General features: G+C 40.7%; 1 protein-coding gene across 11 annotated transcripts in view; it reads left to right on the top strand.

Annotated features, from left to right (window-relative positions):
• Positions 1-589: 589 nt before the first annotated feature.
• Positions 590-16865, top strand: part of hdac4 (histone deacetylase 4) — a 454869-nt gene continuing 438593 nt past the window's right edge. For 7 of the 11 annotated variants that reach the window (XM_041201590.1, XM_041201589.1, XM_041201588.1 and 4 more), the window contains exon 1: positions 590-882. The gene's annotated coding sequence lies outside the window, so the exon portion shown is untranslated. Of the gene's footprint in view, positions 883-1130; positions 1304-1518; positions 1639-1813; positions 1938-16865 lie in introns of those variants that run through there. The other 4 variants (XM_041201591.1, XM_041201582.1, XM_041201581.1 and 1 more) reach the window with 4 other exon arrangements.

Here is a 16865-nt window from a genome sequence, read left to right as displayed (position 1 = left end):
GGAAGTGGGGGAAGAGAGGGCACGACATTAGGGGGGCAGGGGGTGAAGGAGGAGAGAGAAGGGTCTGGGTTGGGGTTGGTGGAAGGACAGAAGGGATGGAGATAGGGGTGGGAGAGAAATGACGGGGGTGGAGGTGGGGGAGGGAGGGAAGGGACGGGGGTGGTGGAGAGAAGGGGGTGGGGGTGGTTGAGGGGGGAGAAGGGCCGGAGGTTGGAGGGTAGAAGGGCTGGGGGGGGGGGTGTGGGGAGAAAGGGAGGGCCAGTGGTGGCGGGAGAAGGGACAGGGGTAATGGACAGCCGCCCAGCGTAGGGGTGGTTGGGCGGATGGATGGATGGGAGGAGGAGGGGCCGGGGGTTCCCGGGGAGGAGCCTCGGGTGACGGTGAAGTGACGGCGCCTGCGCACTGCCGCCGCCAGGGCCGACTCTCGCGCTCCTTTCAAATCCGGAGGAAAAAAAAACCGAGCTTCTAAAAATAGCTCCAGCAGTCGCCTGGGCCGGCGCTGCGATTGGCGGGCAACTGTCACGTGCCTAACGGCCGTCTCTCTCTCTCTCTCTCTCTCTCTCTGTCTCTCTTCCCCCCCTCCCCCACCACCACCACCTCCCGCTCCTCCTCCTCCTCCCCCCCCCGGGCTGCCGTCTCCTCTCCGGCTTGTTGTTCAGCGAGTGTCAGGGAGGCGAGCAAAGATGGCGGAACCCCTCAGCGAGCCGCACTGATTCTCTTCAGCGCGTCGCCGAACGCCCTTTCGTGTCGGTTAAAATTGACCCACACACACCCCCTCCCTCCCTCCCTTCCTCTCTCTCTCTCCCGCCCGCCCACACAACAACAACAACAACAACCACCACCACCATCTCTCGTCTACCGCTCACTGGCTGCAGCGCTCGGGTAAGGCTCGGCGATTTTAATGGCTCCCTCTGCTCTCCGATTCCAATTGTTCTTCCACCTCCCTTCCCCTTACTTTAAACGGTTATTTAGCGCAAAGTGGTTTGGTTCACGGATTTTCACAACGGCTCGGCTTCTGAAAGGAAACGGTCTCTACTGAGTGATCGGGCTTTAGTGTTTTTATTTAAACCCCCCTTCTCCCTCTTTTTCCCCCCTCCTTCTCCTACTGCTACTGCCGCCGCCTCTCGCTTACCGATTTGAAGCATTTACTGTTCACGCCGACTAAACTTGATGAACGGAAATGCCAGGCTGATTGACGGCTCCCTTCGCCAATCAGGGACCCCGCTGCGGGTTTGTTTGGGACGTTGCTAACGGATGCAACCCAATCGGCGGGAGGCGAGGGTGGGACTTCCGGCCGCTCAAGGTAGGTTGAGGCGGAGTGATCGAACTGGAGAGAGAGAGAGACACACACACACACCTCTCTCTCACTGTGTAACGTGTGGACTTAAACTCGGCTGCTCAATGCAACGTGGGCCAGCCTCTTCAATTCGCGTGAAATAAGACTTGCCCCCCCACCCCTCGGCGTCCAAACCCGTGAGGCCCAACCCCACCGAGCCCCCCCCTCCCCCCCTGGATGGACGCAAATCAAATCAGGATCCCTTGAGAGCTAGCAGCCCTGCTCAGATGGGTGAATCAGCTATTTCGACTTTTTAAGTTGAGCAAGCAGAGATAAACAAAGCGTGGAATGGAATGAAATGTGTATGTGAATTAATTTGTTTTTCTCTTGCTAGAATGGCCTCTCTTTCTTTCTCTCTCTCTCTCTTACTCTTACCTCCCTCCCCCCCCCCCCCCCCCCCCCCCCCCCCAACCAACCAAAGAAGTTAATTGTAGTGGGCTGGGCAAATCCAACCATTTGGCAGTGGGGATCCCATCTAAAGTGAGATCAAGCTAAACTGAAAAGGGATGATTACTGTGGCCGGTTGGGGAACAGATCTTTCTAACTAGCCACGGAATCCTAATTGGAGGCCGTCTGACATGAAGCATGGAGGAATAACCAGGTGCATTTAGTTTTTCGTCTAGTTTCCTCCCTTCCTGATCTGAAGTCTTGTTTTATGTAGATGCTAGCTGCCCTATGTTATCTTTGTTCAAGTGTCCATTCTTCCTGGTTACTATGACAGTTGAGCTGATCTTTCTTTCCCTCCTCAGTGTCCCCACAAGTACACTTTCAGCAGGAGTCAAGTTTGATACATTTGGCCAGTTGTATTTTTCTTTTCTAAGGCTTGCCTGAATTCTAGTGATCTTCCGCGCTCTGACAGCAGCCAGCTCTTTGGAGATCAGGGATCTAACCTGAGACCTTCCTGGTCTTTGAAGAGTGTCACACTTCAGTGTATTTAACCATGGAATGATTGGAGGAGCTCGTGACCTCTGGCTTACTGGAGGGTTGAAGAGATGTTAGCGAAGACAGGCGCAGAGGACGATTGAAGACGTTCGGGTTGTGCGTTATAAGTTATATTTGTATAGTTTGAGGGTGATTGAGTGTATCTGTTTAATATCTAGGCGTCCCCAAAAGATCTGGACTAAATGGACCTTCCAAAGAGCCCCAACGAATTGCTTCTTTACTTGTTATAGATTAAACGTTGTTAAACACGTTTATAGAATAATTCCTATTTATTAAGCTTTACATCATTCGCTTAAATAGCAAAGATGGTTGAAGTGATTGATGGATATCAGTTTCTCAGTAAAGTTTTTATATTTAACGTTAAGTGCAACTGCAAAAGCGACCGATTGGTAGTGAATTTTGCTCGGAAAGTTTTGTTAACTTGGACGGGAAGAGACGAAGCCCGAGTCCCCACCGTTTTCCTTTTGCTGGAAGATCGTTCAGTAATTCACGTCTATGTTTAGGATTGAATGGCTTGTGTTAACTTTGTGTTAAAATGTGAAAATGATTGAGTTTAAGTGCAGAGCTATCTGCTTGTCATGGTTGGCATTAACGCGGATGTAACCTTCATTTGGCTTCTGACTCATTTTCGATCCATCTCCGTTTGGGGGAGAGAGAGGGTTCAAATTGGAGTTATTTTTTGAGAAGAAAGTAATTTTTATCGCTTTAGGCAGTAGTGCAGATGTTAAAACTCAGAGGGTCAATTAAACAAAAAGAGGGTACTGACTTACTTATTCCAACTGTCGACCGAAAGTAAATATGAAACAAATTAATTCTTAATTGGAGGACCTTTTGCTATGGAATGTAACAGTTAAAGGCAGCGGCCCTATAAAGAGTGTACTTGTGAGAAAGCAGCACTCAACAGTTTTCTGAAAAAGGCAATTGTAATAGGGTAAAAATATCTTTGAATGAACTCCACTCCCATCATCTTGTATGACTTGAATTAAAGAATGATCTTACCTTACCGTTATTTGTAATATGTTTTGGAACCTTTAGTGCTGTTTCTATTTTATTAATAGATTTTTGGGAAAATAAATTGTCAAAATATGTGCAATCTGTACATTGGTTCGAAGTAAAGAGTTATAAGTTGCAGAATGAAGGAGTTATAAGTTGCATTAGGGGGAGATTCTAAATATTTTTTCTCCATAGAAAATGCGGTTTATTTTTCCCTGTGGAGAGGTTTAAGTTGTGGTAGCTCTATTACATTGCTTAGTCTCATCCACAAGGAAAATATGCTGGAGGGGTCTTGCCCAGGTGTATTATACTTGCCCTTCTATTCTAAATTAGACGTGAACTGCAACAAGTAGAAAACAACATTTTTTGCCTTTGTATCTAAATGATGAAAGGACTTTGGATTACTAACAGGCATCATATATCTAGCTGGTAGAGTACTTGTCCTTTTAGTTGTTTAAACACAAATTGGTTGTTGTTTGAACATGTATGTAGATCGAGGCTGAATAGCAGTGACTTATGAAAAAGGCAACATGCAGTATTAAGTCTGATGAGGGGCATCACTGGCTATTGTAACTATAATCTAACATCAATGCTTATTCACAACTGCATTTTGCAGTATTTTAAAAAATTGTTCTGTATATGTGGAGCGGTTTCAGTTTTGTAAAATTACAAATGTAAACTGGATCTGTTTGTTTAGGGAAAACATTGAGTTTTAAGTAATACTTTATACAAAAAAAAATGTAGATGAAGTCTTTGCTATTTTAATGGTGTTATCAACCACAAGAATAAAAGATGAGCATCAACAGACTGAAAGATTGAAGGTATTGTTTTTGCTGTTAGCTGGGGACGTGCAGAGGTTTGCTGTGTTAGTATAGCATAGGTGAGTGATAAAAGTGGTGCTGTTGAAGCAGAAACTGGAGTATTGTGATCAGTACTGAAGTACATGTGGTTTACTTTTAACTTTTTAATTCTGTACAGCATGGTGGGAGCATCAAGGGACAAGTCACAGACAATTTTGGAATTGAAAAACTAACTGCGCATAAAAGTTGAAGTTTACTTTTGAAAAATATGCATAAAGAACAATGGATATGAGGAATGAACATTATTGACATCCATTTTGTTCATTTAATGTGTATTGCTCGGTTTGAAGTTCCCATTCTTTTGCCATCTTTCCTTAAACCAGATTTGGATGTTGTTGGCAGTCAGATAGGATCACAGTCAGTCAGCATGACAAACTTGTTCCTCCATTCAGTTAGATCATAGCTAACCTGCAACTTACTTCTATCTACCTGCTTTGGTTCCATAACCCTCAATACCCTTGCCTTACTAAATTATATTCATCTCCGTTTTAAAATTTTCAATTGACTTAGCTTCAGCAGCGATGTTTCCCCTAAACAGTGCTGCCGCTTAGCAACTCACTTGCTCCCAAACAGGTGATGCACAAGTTGACCCCTTTAAGTTACTTCGTGTGTGTGGCAGCACAAAAAGATTTAAAGAGGCCGCACACTTGAACAAATCGGCCTGGCACTTAAAAAAAAAGGAAGTGTTACTCAACAGTCTTTTTGGAATTCCAGATTTCTACTCCCCTTTGTGTGAAGCAGTGTATCCCGTGAATGGTTTCACTCTCATTTGAGGTTATGGCCTCTTGTTCTTGACTTAACCATGAGGAGAAATAGTTTCCCTCTGTCTAACTTCTTTATCTACTCTATCATCTCCTATAATCACCTTAATCACCGCAAGTATATCACCCCTTAATCTGCTGTAGAATGCAAGTCTAGTTTGTGTAACCTATCTTTGTAATTTAATCATTTGGCCTGTTATTGTTCTGGTGATTCTGTGCTGCACCCGCTTGCTGAGACAATATATCTTTCTTGAATAGTGTGGTGGCCAGAATGGAATTCAGAATTCTAATTGGGATTTGACCAGAGCTTGTCAATATACCTTATTTAGTTGATTTGTGGTGATCACGCATTAATAATTGTGATTGAACATTTGTAAATTACCCTATTTTCTTTTTCAGTGGCTTACTGGAATTGTATCCTGTCTGTTATGAAAATAATTGTCTGCATCTGGAACCTACCTGTGATTTACAGTGGCATAACATTAACATCTGTTAAATATTAGCATAAGAAATGATTGGGGGGCTGGGGGGAAAGATAAACTTAAGTGGTTAATGGCTCTAATTCAATTAATGTCTCTACTATGAATGTTCTTGCCCTGGCAGCCTTTGCACAGCAGCAATTCACCTCATCTGGTCTCAAGCCAACCTTTCTGTCTTATTCACAGTCATCACCATCTGCTAGCAGTCTTCCTTTATGATCCACTACTTCATTATCCATAGGGGTCTGAGACATATCACTCTTTTAAAGGCTAAACTCCTTATCATTCACTCCTTGCTTAGGAATCCTACTAAGGCAACACCTCTGGGATGAATAGTTAAAAGGCACTAATTAAAAATTTAAATTTCAAAATCTACTGTTTAGTATAGTTATATCTCTAACAGAGCAATGCAAACTAAAACTACAAATTTATTTAAAAAGATGTTTACTTAACATTAACTGGAGCTTGGATTGCAATATAGTGCAGTTTTTTCAGCTTTTAATTTTTTTCTCTTAAGATTACTTAATGCAAATCATTGGGGGATAACAATTTAGTAACTGCTGAAGCAGCTTTGAACCAAACTCTCTTGCAGATCATATTGATTCATTACTTTACTGCTGTGGTATCACAATACATGTTGAAAGAAATTTTGTTTTCTTTCCTTTTCCTCCTTCAGTTGCTGTCACGTTTTCTTGTGCATCCCCGATTTCCTTCACCACCCCCCCCTTTGCGGCCATGCTTTTTGCTATCTAGATCTTCCCTAAATGTGTCTGTGCCTCTTTCCTTTAAGATATCCTTTAAAACCTAACACTTCTTTCATATCTCCTTATGTGGCTCAGTGTCAAATTTTGCCTGTTAACTCTTCTATGAAACTCCTTGGGGTGCTTTACCATATTAAAGCTGCTTAATAAATACAAGTTGTTCCAGTTCCATGCATTTCACTTGGTAAGTGATTGTTGGTGATTTGTTGCTAGGTCTCCTACAATAATGGTTGCAGACACTTTATTGACCTAGTTTGACTGAACCTGGCTCTCGTTTTCCTTTCCTTTTTCAGTGGCTGTGTTTTGCATTGTAAATGGCATGATCCTGAGTTGTTGATGTTGAGTGTAATGCTGATCATTGGAGCATAATCTATAATTTACACCTGGAGTTGAGTAATCATAGAATCATATAAGGTATGGGACAGAAGGAGGTTATATTTGGGTAGTTGTCCCTGTGGAAAAGTTAGTTTTTGATTAGAGCAATATACTTTCATCCTGCTTTACTACACTTAACCTGTATCTTTCTTGGATTCAGTAGTGCTGAATGGGAAAGCGGGCTTTCTGGTAGATAAACATGCTTTAAAAAATTATCAGGTATGTCTTAGAAATGATGAAGTATTGTATCTGGAGGAACATTTTAAGCAAAGCAATTGTTCAGTGCATCCACGCACAATGTTTTTAAAGTTTATTTTTGTTTGCATTTTCATTGCTGGAGGTGGAGGTGATTGGAGGATCAGAATCTACAGGCTGAAAGTGACTATTTTAAATGGTGATCTTTATGAACAGTGAAACTGATTTAAATGGCCTTTTTATAAATAAAATATACATTATGACAGCATTGAAGTTCACAAAACTCATGAAGTAAAATCCATATTGAAGTTTACTTAATGAGGAAAGGTCATTAACCATGGATTAAATCGGATCTTGCATACTAATGAAAACCCCAATAATGCAATTTTTTTTTTGTTGTGTTAAACTTCAAAACTCAGAATTCTTAAATCTCATAGAATGAATCATAGTAAAAGTGAATTCATTCCCACAGTGATAAAACTTCAGGATCTGTTATGGCATTACTGTTTTTGTCGTGGCAATATATAATGTTTGTTTTTATGCTCCCATTTCCTTGATCCCATGCCAGGCACCAGCTGCAGTTTGGCCATCTGGATAACTCTTGAACTCTCCCTCCCCTTTATTGTGAACCTGTAGTATTTTCAAATGCTTCCTAAATCCAGAAATTGACTTGATTTATACAAAGTAGTGGTACAACTGTATTTGTCATTTTCTCACAATTATACATTTGGTTTGCAGAGTGAGCAGTTGCAGGGTGGAGACTGACAGAAGGACCAGGGTGGTGATGGTTATTACGTTCAGTAATGAAGTTGAGTGGCACATTATCTAAAATGACTCTTTTTTTGTTAAATGCCATATTTGGCCTATTTCAAACATTGGTACTTCGGTGCATCTATCCCTTCTTTCGTCCACATTGTAATTTCATCCCATCACAAATTTCTGGTCTTCATGGCCCTTGACCTGCAAATAGCTGCCATTTATGGCTAGACCTGTGGGCCTGGGTTTCCAGAGAGTTGGAATGACTCCAGAAGCATTTAAAAATGGCAGGTGGGATCTGGTTCCAGGTTCCTGCCCTAATTCCCGGTGCTCCCATTTTTCATTAGTGGGGTGATGAGGGTGCAGATAGCAAGCCCACACCCTGCACTCCTGACATGGGCGCAGGCATCTCCTAGCACCACACACACACACACACACACACACACACACAGCCCCCCCCACCACTGCCCTGCAATTTTTGTGGAGTTGGGCCAGCTTCTCCATGACTTTTGGTTCACGACCCCTCAGGAATTGTGAACCATAACCTGGATTTTGGACCTTTTGAAAGATAAGTTCAAAAGATTTTACCCAAGCCCCCTCCATGCAATGCAATGCCAAGTCATGCCCCACCCATCTCCATTTCCATCATTCTTTCCATGTCAACCCATGCCCCTTCTATGCCCATGAGCCATATAATAATAATGATAAATGTGGAACTGCTGACAGAAAAAGAACACCCATTCACAAATCTTTTGAAAAAAAATCTGCTGTTCCCACCACCCTATAAAAGTATCAGACCATTAAAGTATCAATACAGAGGCTTCAACACTTCACACCTCTTAATATTGTCCAAATAAATATTGAGACACTGATAAAAAGAGATCACAGAAATAACTTATGACCACTTAAAAATGTCAATCAAGCAAAGTCAACAATTCATTTCGGTTGTCAAAAGGGAACCCTCTGCTGAGCTAATGGTTTTATTGATCTGGGCTCACAACCAAGCATGATGATCTGTTTTCTCAATGTTTATTTGGGTGAGAATAGTACTTGGTAATGTTTCCATCCATAGTCTTCCACTAGAGAATTTTCACAGGATGTGCACAATGAATGATTGATGTGTGAAGTGCTTAAAGCATCTGTTATTGAGATACTTTAATGGTCTGATACTTTTATAGGTTGGTGGGAACAGCAGATTTTTTTTCAAAAGAAGATTTATGAATGAGTGTTCTTTTTCTGTCAGTAGTTCCACACTTGTCATTATTAATATATGGCTCATTGGTTATGTACATAGTAAATACTGGGTGAATGGGCATAGAAGGGGCATGAGCTGGCATGGAGAGTATGATGGGCAGTGGGGGGGGGGGGGCTTGAATGAACATTGAGTTGGCATGGGGGGTATAAGGGGCCATGATGGGGTGGTGAGGGCTAGTGGGCCGAAAATCACTTCAGTCCTAGTGAACCAAGATTTCTTGGCACTTGCTCACCCTGTGGCCACTGATGCTCAACTCTGACCACCCCCCTGCCCCAAGAGCTAAATTTGTACCAGGACACTTTTTATTAAGGAAATTACCTTTGCCTTTTCCAAGTCGCCCTTCTTGTTCAAGCAAGAAGGGTAAATGTTAGTAAGTTATTTTACCTGGTTTGTGGCATGGGGTATTAGACTTAAGCATAATACTATTCCTATGCAGCGTCCATGCAGTCTTTCTAGCAGTGGTCATTAGTTAGCAGTTGGGAGTGAGAATCGTGAATCACTGTTTTCCCCCTCTCCTTACTTCGGGCACTGAGCCAATCAATCTGTGCCTCACCTAGAATTTGTGGACCTAAGTGAATGTGGACTGGATTTTTTTGGGATAATTCTAGACTAAAAATTGGCAGATGACTTATATTATGAAACCCAAATCCATGAACAGGGCTACATCAGATCACATTCCTATGTGGTTGATTCTTAACTGTCCTCTGAAATGGCCTAGCAAGCCATTCAGTTCAAGGGCAATTGGGGATGGGCAACAAATGCTGGCTTTGCCAGCAACACCCACATCCCATCAAAGAATAAAGAACAAAAAAGGAGACCATGGAACCAAGATGTGAATCTTCATTAGACTTGTGGGCAGTTTTGGGTTACTTGCTTTTCTACTTTTTACCTTTTTCACTATGGGGAAGTGCCTGGCATCAGCTTATTACCTCTTCCCTTATGATATGGTGCAGGTCACGAGCTTTGTTGGAGAACCAGTATGCTCTGGCATTGTTGCAACCATAGGGAGATGGAATTTGTTCAACACCAGGATTCTTTTAAAACATGAAATCTGTTAATATATTGACACTTTTTGATATTTACAAGTGCCACTTTGTACATTCTACTAACCTGGATTGCATGTTTTTGCTGCTTTGCATCCTTGCTTGCAACAAATATTTAGAATGAAGCACGTGATTGGTAAAATAAGGTTCATAACTGCACCCTGTTACACTCACTGATATTTTGATTTAGGCTCAGGGATTTGACATCTGGTTGGGTCACATAAATAACCCTCAACTCTGTTTATGCAGGCTCATTGACTAACAAGAAACAAAGGGAAAAATGCATCTTGGCCAGGTCATACAATTGATTTCTCAATGCTTTCACTGGAAACTGCTTCCATGACCATTTTAAAAATAAAATTCATTTGCGCAATACATCAGACATGTTGTAAAATCTGATATAAAAAATATGTAGGCCCTCATTTTGACTCTGGGCTAGTTTTGTTTGGGTGAGTAAGCAGTGGTAGGAGTGGGAAAGTTACCTGTAGCTTAATTTCTGTAGCAGTGGGTATTTTAACTCTTGGGCCTCTTGTCCAATCTGGCAAGAAATAGTGCGCAGGCCAGCTAAGTAGCAGGATCAGCAACCAGGGCCAATCTGCAAGGGCCTCACTAGATTGGGATTGTGCAGATCCACATTTGGGGAGGTCTAAGTTCTCCTGCCTCATATGGAAAATTATTTTAAAGTGGCCTCTTCTAACAACAATCCTTTTCCTTGGGTGACTTGGTGAAAACTTGTGTGGCTTCCCACTTAAGCTGCTAAGTTAAAATTGCAAAGCAGAATACTGTGGATGCTGAAAATCTGGAATAAAAACAGAAAACGCTGGGAATACTCAAGTCAGAGAGCATCTGTGGCGAGATGAGTTAATGTTTTGGGCTGATGAAAGGTCACGGATCTGAAACGTTTTCTTAAGATGCTGCATGACCTGCTGTGTATTTGCAGCATTTTTCGTCACAGTGATGTCCTTGGGATCTGAAGTATGCTTTCTTATAGAGAAAAGGAACCTACACTGCGGCAGCTGCCCTTGTCACCTGTTCAATTGACTAGGTTAAAGTTACAATGTGTGGTCGCTTTGTCAAAATCTTGGAACTCCCTTCCTAACAGCACTGTAGGTGTACCTACACCAGATGGACTGCAGTGGTTCAAGAAGGCAGTTTGCACCACCTTCTCAAGGGGCAATTAGCAATGGGCAATAAATGCTGACCTAGCCAGTGACGCCCACATCCCATGACTGAATAAAAAAAGTTGGATTTCTGGACACATTTTAAATATTCTCACCCCTTGCCCCATACTACATCTGCTAGGTGGAGTGGGGTTAAATTGAAGTTTTGGTACCTTTTTTGCTACTCATAAGGCAGCATTTGAGCACTTGACTATAACTCAGTGGAAAAACTTATTTCTTGTCAATAATCTGTTGGTATGATGTTGCAATGTGTGGTCGTGGTTTTTGTTCGCAAATTGCTTCTGCCAACTTTCCCAGAGAACAGACCGCCCTGAATTGAGAGTTGAAATTACTGGTTGTTTTATTATGTAGCCATATTAACATAGTTAATTACCCAAAAACATTCAATGTAATACTGGCCAGTAGAGGAGTCCAGCCTCTGTAGCTTTAGAGCACTTAGTAAGCTTTAAAATCTAAGTGTTAGATTATTCTTGAGTAAAGGTAAGTGAATAATTTTTAAAGAGAAACTGCTGGAAATACACAGCAGTTGGTTAGCATTTGAAAAGAAAAATGAGTTAACATTTTCGACGTAGATCTTTTTGAATTATTTTTTTTCATCATGCTGGCTGCTTCTAATTTTAGTAACTGTGACCCAGAGACCTTATTAATATGCGGTTTGTAATTCTGTATTTTACTAATTGAGTGTAAAGCATTAATAAATGTAAGCATTGTATGAGCATACATACTTAATGATAATTGATGGAGTACAATTTGTTGGCAAAGTTGACCTACAGTGTCTTTCTTCAATTATTGGTTTACCATCAATTAACTGATACCACACAAAAATATATTGTAGCCATGTGGTTGTGCCTTTTGAATTTGTGAAGAGAATGAATCCTCTGAAGAAGCCAAGTTTGAAAAAAATCCAGTTACAAACTCAACAGCCTGTCTTATAAGTGTGCCTCAATAAAACGCCTGCTGCTCAACCTTTCATCATTGAAATGTAGATTTGTCCATCAATTTTATTAAGTAGGTGTTAATTAGATTCTGTGGATGATCACGTTGGCAAAGGACTGGATCCAGAGGAGTAAAATTTGAGTGGTTTATAATAATCACTTGAATCTTAAATTACAGCCGTGACTGTTCCTTATTCACCTACGACCTGTTTATATTTGTTTTCTCTTCTCTTTCCTTTGTAAGGCTTATGTTCTCAATTTTGTCTCTTTTTTGCTAGTATGGCTAAAAACAGTACAGAATAGCATACTACATATATTGGAAATCTGAAAGAAAAACATAAAATGTTGGAATTGCTTAGTAAATCAGACACCTGATTTGGAATGAAGCGACAAATGAATGCTTCAGGCATAAGCCTTGATCTGAAGTACAGTAGTTCTGCCTTAGTATCCTGTTGCTCATTGCTATAATGCAAAGCATAGTGTGCTCTGTATTTTTCCGTAACCTCTGTATTTTTCTCTTCTAATGTGTGGTAACACCATTGGAGACAAAAAAAATTGAAAATCTGAAACTAAAACAGAAAATGTTGAAACATTCCCAGGTCAGAAATATTTTGATGAAGGAACCACATCTGAAATTTTACTGACTTGAGTGTCTCCAGTATCTCTGTTTTCATTATCAATATTATAGAGAACATTACTAGGAACAGAAAGGAGTAAGCCATTCAGCCCATCAAGCTTGATCTGTCATACAGTCAGATTAAGGCTGATCTATATCTTAGGCCTATTTAGTGCCTTAGTTCCATAGCCCTCAATACCCTTGCCTAACAAAAATCCATCAATCTCACTTTGAAAGTAGACTCAGCAACTACTGGGGAGAGTCCCAGATATCCACTATCCTTTGTGTGAAGATGTACTTCATGATATCACCGCTGAATGGTCTAATTCTAATTTTAAACTGGTATTGTGCAATAAGGTAGGGTTAATTGATGACCTCATAGTGAAGGCGCCCCTAAGTAGCAATCATAATATGATTGAATTTTACACTCAGCTCATAGGAGAGAAGAGTGGGCCTAAGACTAGTATTTTAAACTTAAATAAGGGCAATTATAAGGGCATGGAAGCAGAGCTAGCTCAATTGAACTGCCAAATTAGGTTAAGGGATAGGTCAATAGAGATGCAGTGGCAGACATCTAAGGGAATATTTCAGAATACAGTGAATATATAAATTCCAACGAGAAAGAAAAATTCCAAAAGGAGGATCCACCATCTCTGGTTAACTAAAAAAATTAAAGATAGTATCAAACTTAAAGAGAAAGCATATAATTGTGCAAAGATTGGTGGCAGTTCAGAAGATTGGACAGAATCTAAAAAACAGCAAAAAAAAAGACTAAAAGATTGATAAGGAGGAAAAATTAGAGTATGAGAGAAAGTAGCTAGAAATATAAAGACGGATAGCAAGAGTTTCTATAGATCTTTAAAAAAGCAAAGCATTAACAAAGTGAGTGTTGGTCTTATGAAAAGTGAGTCTGAGGAATTAATGATGGAAAATAAAGAGATGGCTGATGAACAGGCATTTTGCATCGGTCTTTATTATAGAGAATACAAATAACATCCCAGAAATAGCTGTAAATCAGGAAGTGGAAGGGAGGGAGGAACTCGGGGATAATTACAATCACCAGGGAAGTGGCACTGGGTAAATTGTTGGAATTGCGGGCTGACAAGATCCCAACCCTGATGGCTTTCACCTAAGGTCTCGAAAGAAGTGGGAAGTGAGATAGTTGATACACTGGTTTTAATTTTCCACAAGTCCCTAGATTCAAAGAAAGTTCCATTAGATTGGAAAATAGCGAATGTAACTTCTTTATTCAAAAAGGGAGGGAGACAGAAAGCAGGAAACTATAGGCCAGTTAGCTTAATATCTGTCATGGGAAATGTTAGAAACTATTATTAAAGATGTTATGGCAGGGAATTTAGAAAAGCTCAAGGTTAGCAGGCATAGTCAACATAGTTTTGTGAATGGGAAATCATGTTTAACCAACTTATTGAAGTTCTTGGAGAAGTAACGTGCTGTGGATAAAGGTGAACTGGTGAGTGCACAGTACTCAGATTTCCAGAAGGCATTTGATAAAGTGCCACATCAAAGATTATTGCTTTGGTGTAGGGGGTAACATATTGGCAAGGATAGAAGATTGACTAGCTAACAGGAAACAGTAGACATAAATGGGTCATTTTCTGGTTGGCAAGGTGTAATGAGTGGTGTGCCACAGGGATCAGTGCTGGGGGGCCTCAACTTTTTACCATTGATATAAATGGCTTGGATGAAGGGACCAAAGGTATGGCAGCTAAATTTGCTGATGACACAAAGATAGGTGAGAAAGTAAATTGTGAAGAGGATGTGGGAGGCTACAGAGACATATTTATAGACTAATAAATGGGCAAAGATCTGGCAAATGGAGCATAATGTTGGCAAATGTGAAATTGCCCATTTTGGCAGGAAGAATAAAAAGGAAGCATGTTGTCTAAATGGTGAGAGATTGCAGAGCTTTTATTCAGAGGGATATGGGTGCACTCGTGCATGAATCACAAAAGGTTAGAATGCTGCAGGTATAGCAAATAATTAGGAAACTTAATAGAATGTTATCGTTTATTGTGAGAGGAATTAAATACAAAAGTAGGGAGGATATGCTTCAGTGGAACAGGGCATTGGTGAGACCACATCTGGAGTAGTGTACAGTATTGTCTCCTTATTTAAGGAAGGATGTAAATGCGTTGGAAGCAATTCAGAGAAAGTTTACTAGACTAATACCTGGAATTTTAAAAAATTCATTTATGGGATGTGGGCTTTGCTGGCTGGGCCAGCGTTTATTGCCCATCCCTAGTTGCCCTTGAAAAGGTGGTGGTGAGCTGCCCTCTTGAACTGCTGCAGTCCATGTGTGTAGTTACACCCACAGTGCTGTTAGGAAGGGAGTTCCAGGATTTTGATCCAGTGACAATGAAGAGAATGGGAGGGTTGGCTTGAGGATAGGTTGGACAGGCTAGGCTTGTATCTGCTAGAGTTTCAAAGAGTTAGAGGCCACTTGATTGAAACATATAAGATCCTGAGGTGTCTTGACAGGGTGGATGTGGAGAGGATGTTTCCTCTTGTGGGACAATCTAGAACTAGGGGGGTCACTGTTTAAAAATAAAGGATTGCCATTTAAGACACAGATGAAGAGAAAATTTTTCCCTGAGATTTGAGAGTCTTTGGAACTCTTTCCTCAAAAGTCAGTGGAAGCAGAGTTTTTGAATATTTTTAAGGCAGAGGTAGGTTGATTCTTGGTAAGCAAGGGGGTGAAAGGTTATCGGGGGTAGGCAGGAATGTGGAGTTGAGGTTAAAATCCAATCAGCCATGACCTTATTGAAAGGCAGAGCAGGCTTGAGGGGCTGAGTGGCCTACTCCTCCTAATTGCTATGTCTGTATGTAAGTTTAAGGTTATGACCTCTACTGGGGGAAACAGTTTATCTCTCTACCCTATTGACTCCTTTAATTATCTTAAACATTTCAGTTAGACCACTGCTTAATATTCCATTTTCAAGGGAATATAATCTTACCCTCTGCAACCTCTCTATGCAACCCACCCTCCCACTTGGTGTAATTGGATCCTAACACCTTACTACTACTATAACAACAATTTGCATTTATGCAGCATTTCTGACTTAGTAAAACATCTCTAGTCACTTCACGAGAGTGTTATCCAACACAGTTTCAAATTGAAGATGAGTATAAATTGAGATGTTGCCTAACCAAGAGTGAATATATGTCAGCAAATAAAGAGTTATGGGTAAACAAGGCTTGATGTGAGTAAGGACACAACAGAAGAGTTCTGGGTAAACTTAAGTTTATGTTAGGTGGAAGTTATTGTGGCAATTCTACAAACACCTATGCTTTGAATAGTCCAGCAATACTCTACACCAGTCAGTGTTGAGGTGATTGGTGGGTAGTGCTGTAGACCAAATCTGCCCCTTGTCCAGTGTTGTTCTTTCAACTAGGATCACTAAAAAGTTACCAGGAGCAGGAATTCTGGTTGATCTGGTTTTATACTCTTCTATATAGCCTTCCCCCAAACCCACTTAGTTGCAATTTGTTATTGACCTCCAACATTACTCAAAAAATGCTGTTAAATTGTTTTATATTGCCATCATGGTTGAAATAATATGTGACATGTTAACCAAAGGTTGTTGATCATCACAATCAATCATATTCCATTTTCCAAAATTTTATTCTTAGAATGAATACTTAGAAATCTATTTGTGTGGAGATGACAAATTGACTCAACTTTGTGGTTTGCCTTATCATTAATTTTTTTTTCTGTACACAGCAAATATTCAATTGTTAACCAGTTTACCTGGTACTTGGTTTATTCATTGACTGTCCTGCACTTTCATTTCATGTAAAATTAAGATGATGATGGTGTGAAACATGAGTGGTGGTATTCTCTCCCAATAAACCAGGAGCATAAATGTTACTAAAACTCCCGGCCTAATCACATGCGACATGACAATGAACTGATCACATATCACTGCAACAAGACATCCTCATCAACAAATGAGAACAGATAAAGAAAATTGGAAGGTGCTCCATACGATGATGAATTTCCTCAGGAACCCTTGGGGAATGGTATCTAAGCTGAGGCAAAACATCTGCCTTCACGAAATGTATTCATGATATTGTCCAATTTTCTAGATAGTTATTTTCCAGAATTATCTCCCCATTGTACCACAATCTCACTGGTCAGTACTTTAATTTCCAGGTTTTGGGAGTCATGTGAGGGCTTTTATTAATGTTCAAAACCAGGATTTAATGAGACTGATTCAATGTTAACTATGGAGTATAGAAGACAATACCAGCTATGCTGTGGAAAGCTGCTGTTAAATAAATGAGGGCTAGAAGAGACCCATCTTTCAAACTTTTAATGGTTCCTTGTGGGACAGGAGGATCTGGAGCACTCTTTTG

Source organism: Carcharodon carcharias, chromosome 12 (assembly GCF_017639515.1).
Source record: "Carcharodon carcharias isolate sCarCar2 chromosome 12, sCarCar2.pri, whole genome shotgun sequence".
Classification (NCBI taxonomy): Eukaryota; Metazoa; Chordata; class Chondrichthyes; order Lamniformes; family Lamnidae; genus Carcharodon; species Carcharodon carcharias.
This window is presented reverse-complemented; position numbering and strand designations above follow the sequence as displayed.